Raw genomic sequence first — 14861 nt, forward strand, 5'->3', positions numbered from 1 at the left:
GCGTGGAGGAGGGGATCGGGCAGGAACGCCGCGGAGCTGCTGCCGCCGCCGCAGCCGCCGCCGCAGCGAAGAGGCCATGTTGTGTGGTGTGTGGTGTGTAGGGCGGGGGGAGGAGGAGGAGGGAGTAAAGCCGAGAGAGGAGACGGGAGAGAGACACCACACACACACGGCACAAGATGGCCGGAGAGGCAGCAGCACCCCGAGCTGTCAGGCGTTCCGCCGCGGCCGCGGGACCCGCCGGCTGTCGGGGAGCTGCGCCCGGGCGGCCCGCAGGCCCGCTGGGGCGAAGCGACCGCGGCTGAGACGAGATCGGCCGCGCGCCGGGGTCGGATCCCGCGGCAGAGGCGCCTGGAGCGGCCGGGCCCACAACGCCGAAAGCGCCGCTGCGGCAGCGGCCGCGGAGGGTCCCCGGGGCTTCGGCGGTTTGGCCCGGCGCGGGCGAGAGGCCCGGCGCGGGAATGGTGTGCGGGCGTCCTCGAGGTGCCGGCAGCTGCGCCCGGACCCGGTAAGTGTCTCCCCGGCCCCTTTTATTGTCCTTTGTCCTTGGGAGGGAAAGCAAAATGTCCTTGAACACGCGAGCAGGAGGGGGTGGCGGGCTGGGCCTCTCCGGCCGGCTCCCCGAAAGCCCTGCCGGCGTCGTAGGCTGGCCCCCCGAGCGGGAAGCGCCTCGGCGCCGCGGGGCCCGGGGCCGGGGGTCGCGGGGGGCCCTGCTGCAGACCCTGCGGTGGGCGGGGGCGGCCCCGCGGCCGGGACCGGCCCCGCGGGAAAGGGGCGGCGGCGGCGGGTAACCGCTGGCGGGAGCCCGAAGGGGACCGCGCTGGGAGAGCCCCTTTCTGTTCGGGTGAGTTATTTTGATATTTAAGGTAAAGAAAAAAAAAAACAAAAACCTTTTCAGGTTCTCCTTCGGGGGAGCTTTGTAACCCCTTTCCGGTAAGGTGGGAACTCATCTTGACGGTCGAGTTTAAAAGAACAATGGAACCCTGGCTACGTTTAAAGAAAAATAAAACTTGTTTTTTTTTTCTTCTGGGTGTTGGCTCTTAACTCTTTCAAAGCCGATTTTGAGAACGGCTGCAGCGTTAACGGATGAGAAAGGGACTTGCTGCTTATTAAAACCCCGATGACGTTAAGGTTGTCTTTTAAAATGCAAGTTGGAGGAGGAGTGCGCCTGGCATTTCAAAAATCGGGAAGACAAGTTTACTATAACGTCAAGGCTGTTTAATGGAAACATTTTAATTGTGGTGCTAGACGATGACGTTTGTTAATACAGTTTAATCTGCCGAGTTTATTTGACATTCTACTATTTGAGTAATGATTAAATGCGCTGTTTGGGTACTTCTTAAAAGGTCATAAGGAGCCGTTATCTGTAACTTATCCCACCTGAACGTTAGAACGTACTTGAGGCAGTGCCTAGACTTAAAAAGTTTAAGTTCATCATTTTATTATTTTTAAAAATAATCTACCTTACCACAAGACATGGTCGACAGAACTTTTACAAAGGAATATTTTGACACCAAATCTCTTTGTGAAGTTACTTTCTCGCAGTGTAAATATTAAAGTAGGATTGCTCTCGGTCATGGACGAAGAAGAGGAGCCATGTTTGTTGCATTTGTTGCATGCATGAAAATCTAGATATTCTTCAAACGGAACAGTATTTTAGTATATATTGGTTTCCAGAAATTTTGCAGAGCTCTCTGTGAATTTGAAAAAATGTTTGAGAGGGAATTTAAGTTTTTTGGTTTGAACAAACCACAAGTGCAAAAAACCTTTGTGTATTTTAGAATATATTTGTCTTCATTCTGCGGTAGCTCTTGTATGTTGTAAAGGTGCAGATTTGCCTAAAAATATTGTTGGGCAAATTTACCAAGTACTTATAAGATGACTTATAAGATGAAAGATATTGCTGTAATCGACCGCGTTTCTGAGGGTATTTTTGTCAGTAAAATTGTTTTATTTCCGTGTAGCATTCATATAGTGTTACATGTTACATCAGTTGCGCATATCTTGATTTTATAGACTCTGTTGTTTAGGTACCAGTTCTGTTTTTTCAAATTGACATTTTTGGAAATTTTTGAACATTGAAAGTGGTTTTAAATGAATATTCTGAATCTGGTATTTCAGAATCCTCTCTGAATAGTGAAATGCAAAATAATTGCTGGCAGTTTAACCTCATAAGATCTTTTTACATGAGTAAGGGGGGAAGGGAGAGGCTGAAAGTGTTCAAGACCCCGGTTTGAAATTGAGTAAATGTCATAGACACAGTACATGTTTGAAACTTGCTCAAAAGACAAAGCTCATATCCCACTTGGTGAGATCAAATAACTTGTAGTTTAAAAATGTAAAAGTAACCAGTGGCCATTTTAACTTAACTGATTTCTCCTGGAAGAGTTAATTTTCAGTTACTCATAATTTAAAAAGGTATTTTTAGATGGTAAAGGAACTGTTAAGATTTCAGTCTTTAAAAATGGTGAACTTTTCCTTTGTATTTTTTGTCGTTCCTGTCTTCAAAAGGAGGAAGATAAAACAAGGTCATAATCTTATATCTGTCCCAGGATGTAAATCTTTTGTATTTTTTATTTCAATGCCTTAATCGCAAGTATTAGTCCACGCAACCAAAAGATGAGGAAAACAAAGACTGATAGATGTTAAGATAAGAAATAACTGCAGCCTAAAATGGACAGGTAGTGTGTGGATGAGCTGTCTCCTACGTTTAGCCATAGATTGTGTCTTTGGAGTATTTTTTCCTCATTGTTTCATCATCCTGAAACTTCAGGCCAAGAAATGTTTAAAAATCAAAACACTGATATCATTTTCCTTTTTTTTTAAAGGTAACTTACAAGATTAAAATTAAATTTGGTTGACGATGGTTCTGAACAAATACAGCTCTTTTATTTGAGGTAAGACTGGGTAAATTTTTATTATTTTGACATAAAAATAAGCTTATTAGGTTTTGTTTTTGTTCTTTGATAATTTATATTTCCAGTAAGTAGTGATTATGAATATGAGTAAATATCTAAATAATTTACAAAGCCTTCGAATCTTTTGATAGAAGGTATACGTGCACAGCTGTTATAACTCAATGTGCCTTTTGAATAGTTTAAAATACTAAAGGTTCTTTACGCCTTTGTTTAATTTTGGGAACAAGAAAAGGCTGATTACATTTTTAGGAAAACCATGAACCAGAGATACCCTTTTTCTTTCTAGCTAATACACTGTGCAAACAGTTCTAATCTTTTAAATATGTAAATAAATAAATTTATTGGAAAATTTGAGCTAGTTACTATTCCTAATAGAATTTAGGGAAGAACATTTTAAAAATCAGGTTTTGCGAGCATCCATTTTAGTTTTTCTTTTATATAATAAAAAGTTTTAAAATAGTTGTTCCTACTTGCTGTTGGTTGTTGCATCAATAAATTGTTTAGAATATTTTTTTCCCCCCAAAAGATAAACCATTTCGAAGACTCGAGACCGTGGAGTTTTATCTTTGAGGATAAAGGAAATCTTTGCGAAAATCTGTATTTTACATAGCAAGTAAGTAAATGTTCTTACCCACTATCTGAAATTTAATATCTACCACCATTTGCGTAGAAAAATATCAGTAAAGTCTGTCAAAAACATAAAGACTGTTTGAAAAAGAGATAGGAAAAAGCCCATCAAACTCCATTTCTTTTTATCCAAGCACTTTTGTATTGATAAGGAAATAGTTGATACATGTAGTTTCTATCAGAACAGGAAAATGGTGCTTCAGGGTTATGGTTAAATCAGTAGTTGAGTCATCAAAATTTATCTTTACGATATGAAGTATACATTCTTTTTGGTGATACTGATCAGGTTTTAGAAATGACTTAGAATTTTGCATTTGCAGATTTTAGGATTCTTGAAAGAGCTATATTTCAAAAACGAAATAGAAACTTTCACATTCTAGTTGTTACCTAATGGTTTTAATAGTCACTTTTCCCATTTTTATGAGTTTTCAAACAGATACAAAAACAAGTTATTTTATAGAAAACTAGAATAATGAATCTAAAGAGACCCCCATAGCTTAGTAATTATTTTTAAGTCATAAAAGGAAGAAGTAATATTCACTGTGCTTCCAGCAATTTTACATCTTAAAACTAGCTATGAGAGTGAAAAAAATTATGTCCACTGACAATTTTCAGAAAATATTCTTTATTCATAAGTTAATACTGAACCTGAAAATTAACGTCAAGCTGATATTAGTAAGCATTTGCCATAGAAAGTATGTAATAATAGGTATCTTAGGGAATTTTAACAGTTGCCAAACAACCATTAATTAACATAAGGGCAAGTTTACCTTTGTCCTTGAAATTTATGTGGAAAATCTTTTTATCTCTTGGTGTTTGCGTATTCTGTTGATTCAAATAGGTGATAAAGGTAATATTTTTATTACCTTTAATTTTTCCTTTTCAGTCCTTTGTAATTTGATCAAATTTGTGTTTGTAGTGTGCAAAAGAAACCGGAATGTTAGACCTTTATAGTGTTTTTAAAGATACAACACACAAAATATTTAAAACATCTTTTATCCGAAGGTTTCTTAACATAAATGTCAATGTTAGAGTTTCCTCTGTGCAAATTATTGGATATTAGATTGTCATTCAGAGGTGGTTGGGCACTTAGAAAAATTGAGAATTGGGTTTGTCAAGACACAAACGTATGTGAAGTGTAACGTAAGCTTAAGTATAAATTGGCAATAAATTTGTAATGGCCTACCAAAGTGTAATTTAACCCATAAAATAAAAATGAATAATTGAAGGTTAGAAATGTAAATGAAGATTTTTATCTTTTTAAAAATTTAGTATTAATAATTATAGAAAAATTAAATAATGTAGTAACTTCTACATTAGTCTTCCAAACTAATGGAATACAACTATCCTTTTATCACCAGCAAGATAAGGTATTATAATAGGTCACATTTTAAAAGATCTTCATGTACTTCAACCTTCATGATAGTGCTGGTATTCATTGTTTTGATATTTGCAGCTTGAGCCAAGCTTGTATAATGGGCAATAATAATTTTGATGGACAAAAATAGTGAACACATGAAGACAAATATAAATGTAGAACTATTTTAAATTACTGTGTTTCATGAGGAAAGTAAATTATTTAATTTACTGCTATTTTCTGCTGAGAGGATCAAAGTGGTAAATGCTTAAATATTTTCTATTAATTTAGCATTTTGAGCTAATTTTTGAGTCATAAAAAAAATCACCCGATCAAGTTGGTGATTAGATTGGCTTGCATTTGTTGTCATGGTAATAATAACTGTTTAAAAATTACCTTAAGTTCCACAGAAATGAAAGAAGCCATGCTCATAGTTTATCACAAGGTTTTTGTTAACCATGACATGACACTTAGGTGGCTAGATTGTGAAATAGGTAATTTTGAATAGAAATTTTTTTTCAAGTTTATTTTACTGTTGTTTCGTTTCTTAATTATTAAAACACTGGGACTGGGACAACCAATTAATTTATTTTTTCTCCTCTCAGTTTTAATTCTTTGCTGAGAGGTATAAGGGGAAAGAGATAATTTGCGGACATCTCCATCTCCCGCATTAGGGAGAGGTAGGTGTGTGATGGAGTGGAAAATACAACAGATTCAGCAGTCAAGAGACCCAGCTTCTAATGTAAATTAGCCCTGTGATCTTGACATTTTGTTCAGTGTACACCGTAGTCTCCTACTTAGTATAAAGTATTTGGAGTTTCCAATTTTTTAAGATACCTTTTAGCTCTTAAATTCTGCTAATAAAAGATACAGTAAGGAGTGTCTAATTCTCTTATAAAAACTGGAGAATAGGTTTTGTAATTTTTGCATCACAAATCATGTAATTCTGTGGTGAAACTATTTGAATAACAGGACCTGGGCAATCCTGTAGCCGACATTCTTAATTTTAGGCATTTCCAGATAGCAATAAATAGTATTTATGAAGACATTGGAAAATTGATCTTAAAAAACAGCTAGGGTGTTGTCTTTAAACAATTGAGATTTAGAATGTGGTAATAAAAGCATTATTTAGAGTTTTAAAAACAATTATTTGATTAAATATGTTTAAGCTTTAGGCCCTGGTTGGGTGGCATAATTAGCTAGAGCACTATTCTAGTAGCCAAGGTGTTGGGCTTGGTCTCCCCATCATGGCACATACAAGAAGCAACCAATGAGTGCATAAATAAGGGGAACAACAAATCTGTGTTTTTCTCTCTTTCTCTTTCTGTCCCCCTTCTTCCTCCCCCCTCCCTCTTTCTCTATAATAAAAATAACAAAGTTTATTGTGTCTAATGAAACATTTGCAGCTGACCTTCGATCATAAGTGATACAGTTCACATGCCTTGCATAATTTCCTTTAAGAAATATCTATACTTCAAACATAGATATCCTTGTTTTTACCAGCTATCTTCCCTTTCCAGATCTATTGTATTAATTCAAAATTTTAAGTTTCACATTGAGTGTTATTTCTGAGTATGATTAACCATTACAATTTAAATTCAAGGATATTATAAACGTTATAGATAAATGTGACTTGATTTTTTTTTTTTTTACATAACATTTAAGTGGCGTTTTCCTACAACAATTTGATAATTTTGATTTAAACCTTGTGTAAAGCTAGATAGTTTTGTATTTTGAAAAACAATCCTTTACTTTTAAAACTAAATCATTTACCTGGGATGGAATATTTCCCAGACAAAGAATTATACCTTTAATGTGTACTATGTAGTAATCATAATCATTTTAATTTAGATTATGCTAGATATTTTGCCTAACTTGAATGGTTTGTGAATTGTTGTGTGGCAAAGTTTTGTAATGACTTATCACTACCTTATTTTTGTGGAAGATTTTCTTTATTTTATAGTGTTCTCAGGTTTTATTCTTAATGTTAAAAATTGTTTTAATGATTTTAAAAGGTGGCAAAATCAAATGCTTTAAGAAAAGCACAAATGGACTAATGATGATAATACAAGATTTGACTAAAACCGTCTTTGCCTTTTATTATAAAAGGCCCGGACATCAAAATGGTTATTTACATGGCAACTATAATTTCATATTACATGAGAATCTACAATACTTCAAAATATTAAAGATAGGTAGAAACGAGCAAAATTATTAGCTTTTATAGTCTGCTTAAGCTCATTTCAGCTTCTTCCCCCTTCAAAGGAAGGCAAAGTACTACTTGGTCAAATTTTGGGAAGGAGCCAGTATGGTAGGTTACATCCATATTAGCACAAAGTGAGATCCAAGTCCTTTTCTGAATTTGGTAGATGCTAAACCCAGAGGTACATAATTGTATTGGTAGGTAGCTTTTTTTATAAGTACGTTATCAGACCACTGTGACATTTCTTTCACCAATATTCCTTAAGTCAACTCCACCCTTTTCTTAGGGGTTATATCAGTTTAATTTACTTGGTTGATTTAAAATTTGTCTTTATTCCAAAAATCGTCTCTTCCTTATAAGGTCCGATTCAATTGGAAGCTTAAAAATAAATAATGCCATGTTTCTTATAAATTGCTTTGTTCCCTTTTGGGAGGATATTTTGGCACCTTCCTCTTAGAGGTAATGTTGAAGCAGATTTTTGCTGTATTGACTATGATTAGTCAAGATGACTAAAGGGATTTAGATTTGGTAAGAATATCAGGAACTTGCTTTATAATTTGAAATTTCGAAACCTTAGCATGGAAAAGCATTTGGATAGCTTAAATCCTAAACTGTTCTTTTGCTTTCTAAAAATTCTTAAATAGCTGTACTTTAATATTGAACTTTTAAATGGAGCTTTTTTGGTAGCTCAACATGCTGTATTATAATCATACTTTGGAGCAGGAGTGACTGAAAAAACTACGTATTTCAGAAGATATTTTAGATACAAGAAACAACTCTTCTATGTTTAGTTTATGTATTTCAGTCGTAACTAGTGAAAGTATGAATTTGATATTTTTGTCATCAGGTACGTATTTTAGAAAGGGTTAGTGTTTGAGTTAAGTAGATCAGTACAATTAGTAAAAAATAGCCTGAAATGCTGGTTAAGGATTCCTTTCTAACACTTTATCTTAGAACAGTGATAATACAGAATATGATAATGTGAAATAATATGATAATATATAAAGTGAGAAAACATGACCTTGCAGGTAGGTAATGGAAGTTGTCCTTTAGAAGTTTTAAAGGTAGATTAGATGAAAGACCAGAAGATAAAATTATTTTGTACTTGAAGGAGTGATGTTGGCTTTGCTAATACCTATTAGATCTTCCTAGGGAGCTCAGATTGTGACCTTATTTGTTGGAGTTCTTGGGGACTGAAGTTTAGACTTATTCCTGTGTTTTTATAGTAACTTATGCTACAGGTGAGCCTCCTGTACAGCCAAATTAAAGATCTTCTGGGGTAGAACTTTTTTATTTTCTTCTTGGACTGTATTGTTCATAAATACATATATGTCTTGGTCTTCTCGCGAGTGATCAAGATTTTTGTGAATAAATAATGGCATATTAATACTGTTGTGATTTTTTTTTTTCTATGCATAAAATTATATTCTTTTTGTTTTCTGCAGAAATGTGATTCCTGAGACTGAATCTCTAAAGGGCCTGTACAACGTAATAGATGTTGGTGGAAGCATTTAGTAAGTTTTATTCAATTTACATGTTTTATCTGTTTTTAATTTTAAATATGACTTTGGAAATTTTGAGTACCTGAGTCAGAATTGTAAAAATACATAGGGATTTAGTGAAGTTCAAAGCAGCACAAAAATACAAAAAATCCCAAGATGGTTAGATGTGTGTGAAGTTTATTATTTAAATTTTGCTTATTATTCTAACCGATCATTTTCTACTTCACTTAAATTGAGGCAAGACATACAATACAGAGAAACCAACATTTCAACATGTTTCTAACACTGCTTTAGATCTGGGTGTTGGTAAACTCCCTTGAATTTTTGTAAATAAAGTTTTATTGGAACATAGCTGTGCTCTTTCATTTATACATTGTCTATGTCTGCTTTCCCACTACAACTGCAGAGTTGAGAATAGTAGTAGCTAATGACCACAAACCCTAAAATATTTACTGTCTTGTCCTATAAGGAAAGCTTGTGTACCTTTGTTCTAGATCCATCTCGATTGTCAAGTTTACCCTACCTATTTAGAAGTCCATAGCCCTTGGGTTGTCTTTTGGTAATAGAACATAATTTTTAATGGATTTCATTGTAGTAATTCTAATAAATTAAGTAATTCTGAAATTTCCTTTTTTGAAAGCGTATCAGACATTTCTTCTCACACGGGGGTTATGCTTTGATATAAGAAGACTTGGTTATAATTACTGTGGAAGAGTTTTCCTAACTCCCAGCCTGAGAAATAGTGGGAAAAGAGCTAGGGGTAAGGCTGTATAAAGCAAAAGGATTTTTTACCGACAGCATTTTAGGTATGATGATTGCATACTAGCTGTTTCTTAAATACACTTTGAATCACCTATGGGAGATTCTAGATGATTTTGCTTCTAGTTACTACTTCAACTTCCATTGTATAAAAGGGCTATTAAGGCCTGCAAAATAGTAAATTTTTGTGTGTTTTTTGAGAGGGTGTGGTGAGTCCAGAGATGAAAACTTTCCTAATGTATAGCAGTTATTGACCTTGTCTTACCATATTTTAAAGAGATTAATCCCTTGGCAAATATATAGTGTCTTAAACATTATCAACTAGTGTTTTGGGTCTAATATAAAAACAAAGTGAAACTCATTATTGAAACATTAGTTTCAATGCTTTAAATAGTAATTTTTTCAGTGTGCCTGAAAGCTAAAACTTGGACTCAGTATAAATTAAAACTGACAAGAAACTACAACTTGCAATCTCTTAAGCAGGTGTAGTCAACTTTCAAACTAACAGGGGCAGTGGGGAAGATTCGATTTGATTGCAAAACCTTTAAATAAGATAACTCAGATACCATAATTGATCAACAGTTGGCTGGTCTTTCTCAGATCATTGTGTAGTTTATTTTTATGCCCACTTTGTTAAGACCCAGACTTGTTAATATTTTGTAATCCTGTAGAGGACTTGCCTTCTTCTTGGGTGGTAAGACAAAAAGATGTGAATTTTCTATTAAATGTTTTCAAATTAAAGACCAGTACAAGGAATATTGAAATCCAGCCATAGCACCAAGAACAAAACTTTAATTACATGATGGGAAAGATCAATTTCTGCCCCGGATTGTAATTTTATATTCATCTTTTCCTTTGGTTTTCCAATAAGTGTTCCAGTTTTAAGAGGATTTAATAAATTGTGGCATTATTGTAGCCCCCGTTTTTAAAATTAAGAATCATTGATCACTCATTTGTCCTTGCATTTCTCCCTGTACCCCACATTTTTGTTGCTATTAGAAACTGGGGCTTTGTTGGGATGTAGAGGTAAGGAGATTGCTTCTTTTGGGGGAGTACCTCTTAAACTCATTTCTCTAATGAGCCATTTGCTTGCATTTCAGCTAATAATGCTTTATTTTACAATGACTCAGTGTTTTGGGGACAAATTTATTGAATCTGAATTTAAAGAGAAGACCTCCTTGCTCAATTTTATGTTAATTTCTGGATGTGTACAATATTTGGAAATTTTAAGAGGTAGCAGTTACTTCCTACTTCTTAACATAGTAGCGTTTACCTTTGCTTGTGGGATTTACTTTACAACAAGCAGTTTTCCATAAAACGAAGGCATAAACTAGTGAACATCATAGTGGAAAAGTCAAACTTTCCATAGTATGAGCGTAAAGCTTAGCTCATGAGACACACGAAAGATGTGGGCCTGTTTGATGATGGAATTCTAGATCAAACCGTCATCTCTTCAGCAGGTCTGCCGCCATTCACAAGTTACTGGAGAGGGAGTAGTAGTAGGGCTTTGAGATGTAAATCCTACTCAGTTTTTTTGTACTGATGTTATTTTAGTACAAGACTAAATTCTCCTTTTAAAGCAAAAGGTGTGTTTTGTCTTGAAATAATTGGCTCCATGATTCTATGGATTCTTCTGAGTTTCATTATTGGAATATAAATTATTTGAATTTAGTAAAGTTGATTTGTAGGCCCCCAAGTACTGTGGTTCTTGTGGTATATCAGTAATAGCTAACATTTATTGAGGTCTTTCTATATGCCAGGCAATATAAATGTACTATCTCATTTAAGCCTCACTACTGCCACATGAGGTAGGTACTGCTATTACTATTTCACAGATGAAGAACTGGATTTTGTTACCAAGAATATTTCTAAGCTCACAGAATTCATGCCTACTCTTTTCAATTTTTTAACATAACTTTGCTCATTAGCAATTTTAGGTTTTGTAAGAATTTGGAATTCCATGAAAATGAATGGCTTACTCCTAAATCCCCTACTCTTTTCAGTGCTTTGATGCTTGACTGAGCACTTTTACCTTTAACAAGATTCTCACTTTTGGCTTTTGATTGACTTTACAGGCATGCAGATTGATGACAGTTTTTAATGTTATAGAGGTGTCTCCTTTCTCTTCTAGCATTCTTTTTTTCACCACCTCCCTTTTTTTTTTACCATCTTAAATATATAACAGTATATGTAATTGAATGACCAATATATTAGTATTTTCTAACCTTTATTTTTACCACACAAACTAGTGACTTTATTGAGTAATTTTGGAAAGATTTTAAATGTCATTAGTGTTTTTTTAAAATTAAATAAGGGTTTAAAAAGGAAATTTCATATTAAGTCCTAGGTAAATTTTACCTCTTGTTCTGTGGCAGAAGAATATAGAGCATTGATTTTTCATTTCATGTACTAATTGAATAAATTGCATCTATAGACATTGAAATGATTGTAACTTGTTATCAATTCTTTAGTTTCATGTTCATCATAATAGTATTTACTTCCCCAACTTCATTTAGAGCTTGATTTTGCATTGAAACAATAGAGATTGGGAAAAATTGGTTCATAATTAACTCTGCAAGAGGAATGATGGTATTTTTATTTTTATAGTTCTATGTAGAAGTATATATTCCTTAATTTAAAGGAAGGAACAATTCAGATGGAAGATGTTTTAATAATGTGGGGAACAAATAAGTATAGTTCTCCTTTCAGGCTGGAGAGAAATCGGCAAAATAATTAAAGAGAAATATCTTTTGTTTGTTACTGATTTCGTGGCACTCATTTTCAGTCATTTTTAAAAATATGAGTGGTAGTGTTTCTTGGTTAACCAAATAGTTTATTAAGTAGATTTTTTTTATTGTATGTAGTAGACAGCAAGTCCTAATTATAGTTTAGGAAACAAGGTAATGAGCAAAAATGCCTTTACATTTAATAACCTTAGTCAGTCACCCAGACTTTATCACTCTAAATTTAGTTTGAGAGCTGCAAAATTTACAGAGAAGACCAGGGCTAAAACTTATTTTTGCAATTATGTTGATCCTGATGAATCAGGATTATTAAAGGCAAAATCACCTGGCTTCCCACTTATCCCTTTAATTCAAATTATCTAAGTAATGTATTTGTCATTCTATGAGGAGCATTTGATCTTTTTGCAGTGGGAGTATTTTATTTGTTTATAATTTGCATCTGATAGCACTTAATGGCAAATACCAAATAAGCCAAGCTGATACTTTGCCTTTTTCATCATTTTTTTTTTCTAGTGGCCACGTATTTCCTGCATTCTCAGTTATGTAGCTAAAGATGGTGGCATCTTGATTCTATTTGCGTTATCTAAGCAAAATTAACATCTGTTGGACTGGAGAGCTATGCTATGATGGATCCACTGCTTTTGCTCTTTTTTTTAATCCCTAAAGATTCTTTTACATCATTAGGTTAGTTGAAACTTGGGAAGTTTTCTTCTTTGAGATTTAAAATCCATAGTGTTGCTATAATTTAGCTTTCCAGGATGTTTGAATTTGAATTTTTGTCTTCTCGCATACAGTATCACATTTAACTAGTAAAAATGTATTCTCTTTACTGCTACTTCTTTTTATGGTCACCTGTGTGTCTGTGAAAACTTAGTTACTGTGTACAGTCTTTGATTCTCTCATTGACAAGTTGTGTGTGTAGTACATACAACTTTAAGAGTTGCATAGTTTAAAGCTGTTGCAAAATTAAAACTTTGTGTATGGTAAGAGTATCTTCAAAGTGGGTGGGTGTTCTCTGAAGGAATAAGATTATTGGTATTCCAATGGCGTTTTTTTCTTTTAATGTTTTCATCAAGCACCCAGTCAGCTTGAAGAGTCTCAAATGGATCCTACCACTGAGAAATCAAGATGGCAGTCCACTATGGGGAGTAGAGGAAAATGGATTAATACCAGAGTGCTGAGATAATACACGACCAAGACAGGGCTCTTTAATCATGGATTTCATGAAATGAGCGAAGACAGTAGGTTTCTTATCCAACACAAATGGACTGGATTTGACTTTCTAAAGACTTTTTATATCATTAAAACAAGTCCAGTTTTGACATTCGGAGATGAAAGATGACACGTTAACAGAGATGACAGTTTATATGTCTGGAATTTTTTTCAGTTTGATTTGTATGACTATGACCTTGTGAAATGTTAACTTTAATAAAATTTCTAACATTTTAAAAATTCCTCAGTTTGGGCTTTTTTTTTGAGCTGAAGATTCATTACATTAAATGTTCAGTTATCGCCGTAAATAACACTTTGGCCTTTACAGCTGCCCAGCAGTGAAGTGTTCTGAATAAAGCTGGTAAAATGGCAATGGTGTGCTGGAAAATATGTTACTTCATTGATTAAGGTTTTTCTCCACAAAGGTGTGGGGATTTACTTGTGCTTTAAGAGATGGTTGTTTGGTTGACATGCCGTTTTATGCTTTCTTAAAACGTCTTGCAAAATAACCAACCAATAGGTAATAGTAGAATCTTTAACTTGCCACATGATTTTAATGAACTCTTAAAACAAAATGCATTTTGCCTAAAAATTCAGAATGAGTGATACAGCATTTTTCTGAGTTCTGTCTGTGTTGATGGAAAGGTCTTTTTCACCTGTGCTGCTTAATATTGAAAATAAAACATCTTGCAATAGAATATTCATTTATCTGAACAAAACTGATGCCTGTTACTGTGTTTAGTTAATGTTAGGAGGAGAAGTGTTTGATTTATCAGGGAAGTGTCCTGTAGGATATTCATTAAATGCCTTAAAATTTTGGTGGCAATATTGTCTATAATATACTTTATATAAATATAAAATAGGGATATTCTGCATTTTTTTAATTCTCTACATTTAGGAATTTAGAATAAATGAATCATGCCATGTGCACAGATGACATACTTGATTTCCAGTTGAAAACTGGCATTTTATTTATTGGTAATCAACTGACACTAAGTTTATAAGTGTGTGTTTTATTTTGCTGGACCAAATTAATAATATTTTCCCATTCAGGAAAAGTTCAGCTTGATGTGTTTTTTCGTTTTCTTTTTGTGAGAAATAGTTAATCATACTGTGATTTTTGATTAATGTCAAATACTATATAGCACACACATCCATGATCAGTACATGTACAGTATGTGTTCTCATGATTTAGTCAAAGTAGTTGGTTTATATATACCAAAAGTGGAATTTTGGATTTGGATTTTGGTACAAAATTATCTTTTGTAGAAAGTATGGAATTGAAACTGGGTTTTGGTTATGGATTTTACGTTTACCTAGATGCAACTTGTTGCTTTTGTTGGGTATAAATCGGAAGTGGATATCCTCAGTGAGGAAAGGACATTTGTTCTGGAAGATTATAATGTTGAATAGGGAAAGTTTATTTGATTCTTTTTTGCATGTCTGAATGTTTTCTTGGGTGCTTTCTGAGAGAGAAAGGGTTGAATAATTTGTTTTTGGCATTAGTATTAATTTTGTTTCCATAGATCTTACGGTTTTGAT

The 14861-nt window shown here is 34.5% G+C and overlaps 1 long non-coding RNA gene across 1 annotated transcript; it reads left to right on the top strand.

The window, feature by feature from the left end:
• Window positions 1-158: 158 nt before the first annotated feature.
• Window positions 159-13561, top strand: LOC308550679. Its single transcript, XR_013997953.1, has 5 exons — window positions 159-505; window positions 2826-2894; window positions 3442-3528; window positions 8548-8616; window positions 13184-13561. It is a non-coding gene; the product is annotated as an uncharacterized lncRNA (long non-coding RNA).
• Window positions 13562-14861: the final 1300 nt, after the last annotated feature.

Source organism: Miniopterus schreibersii (genome assembly GCF_964146895.1).
Source record: "Miniopterus schreibersii genome assembly, chromosome: 22".
NCBI classification, from domain to species: domain Eukaryota; kingdom Metazoa; phylum Chordata; class Mammalia; order Chiroptera; family Miniopteridae; genus Miniopterus; species Miniopterus schreibersii.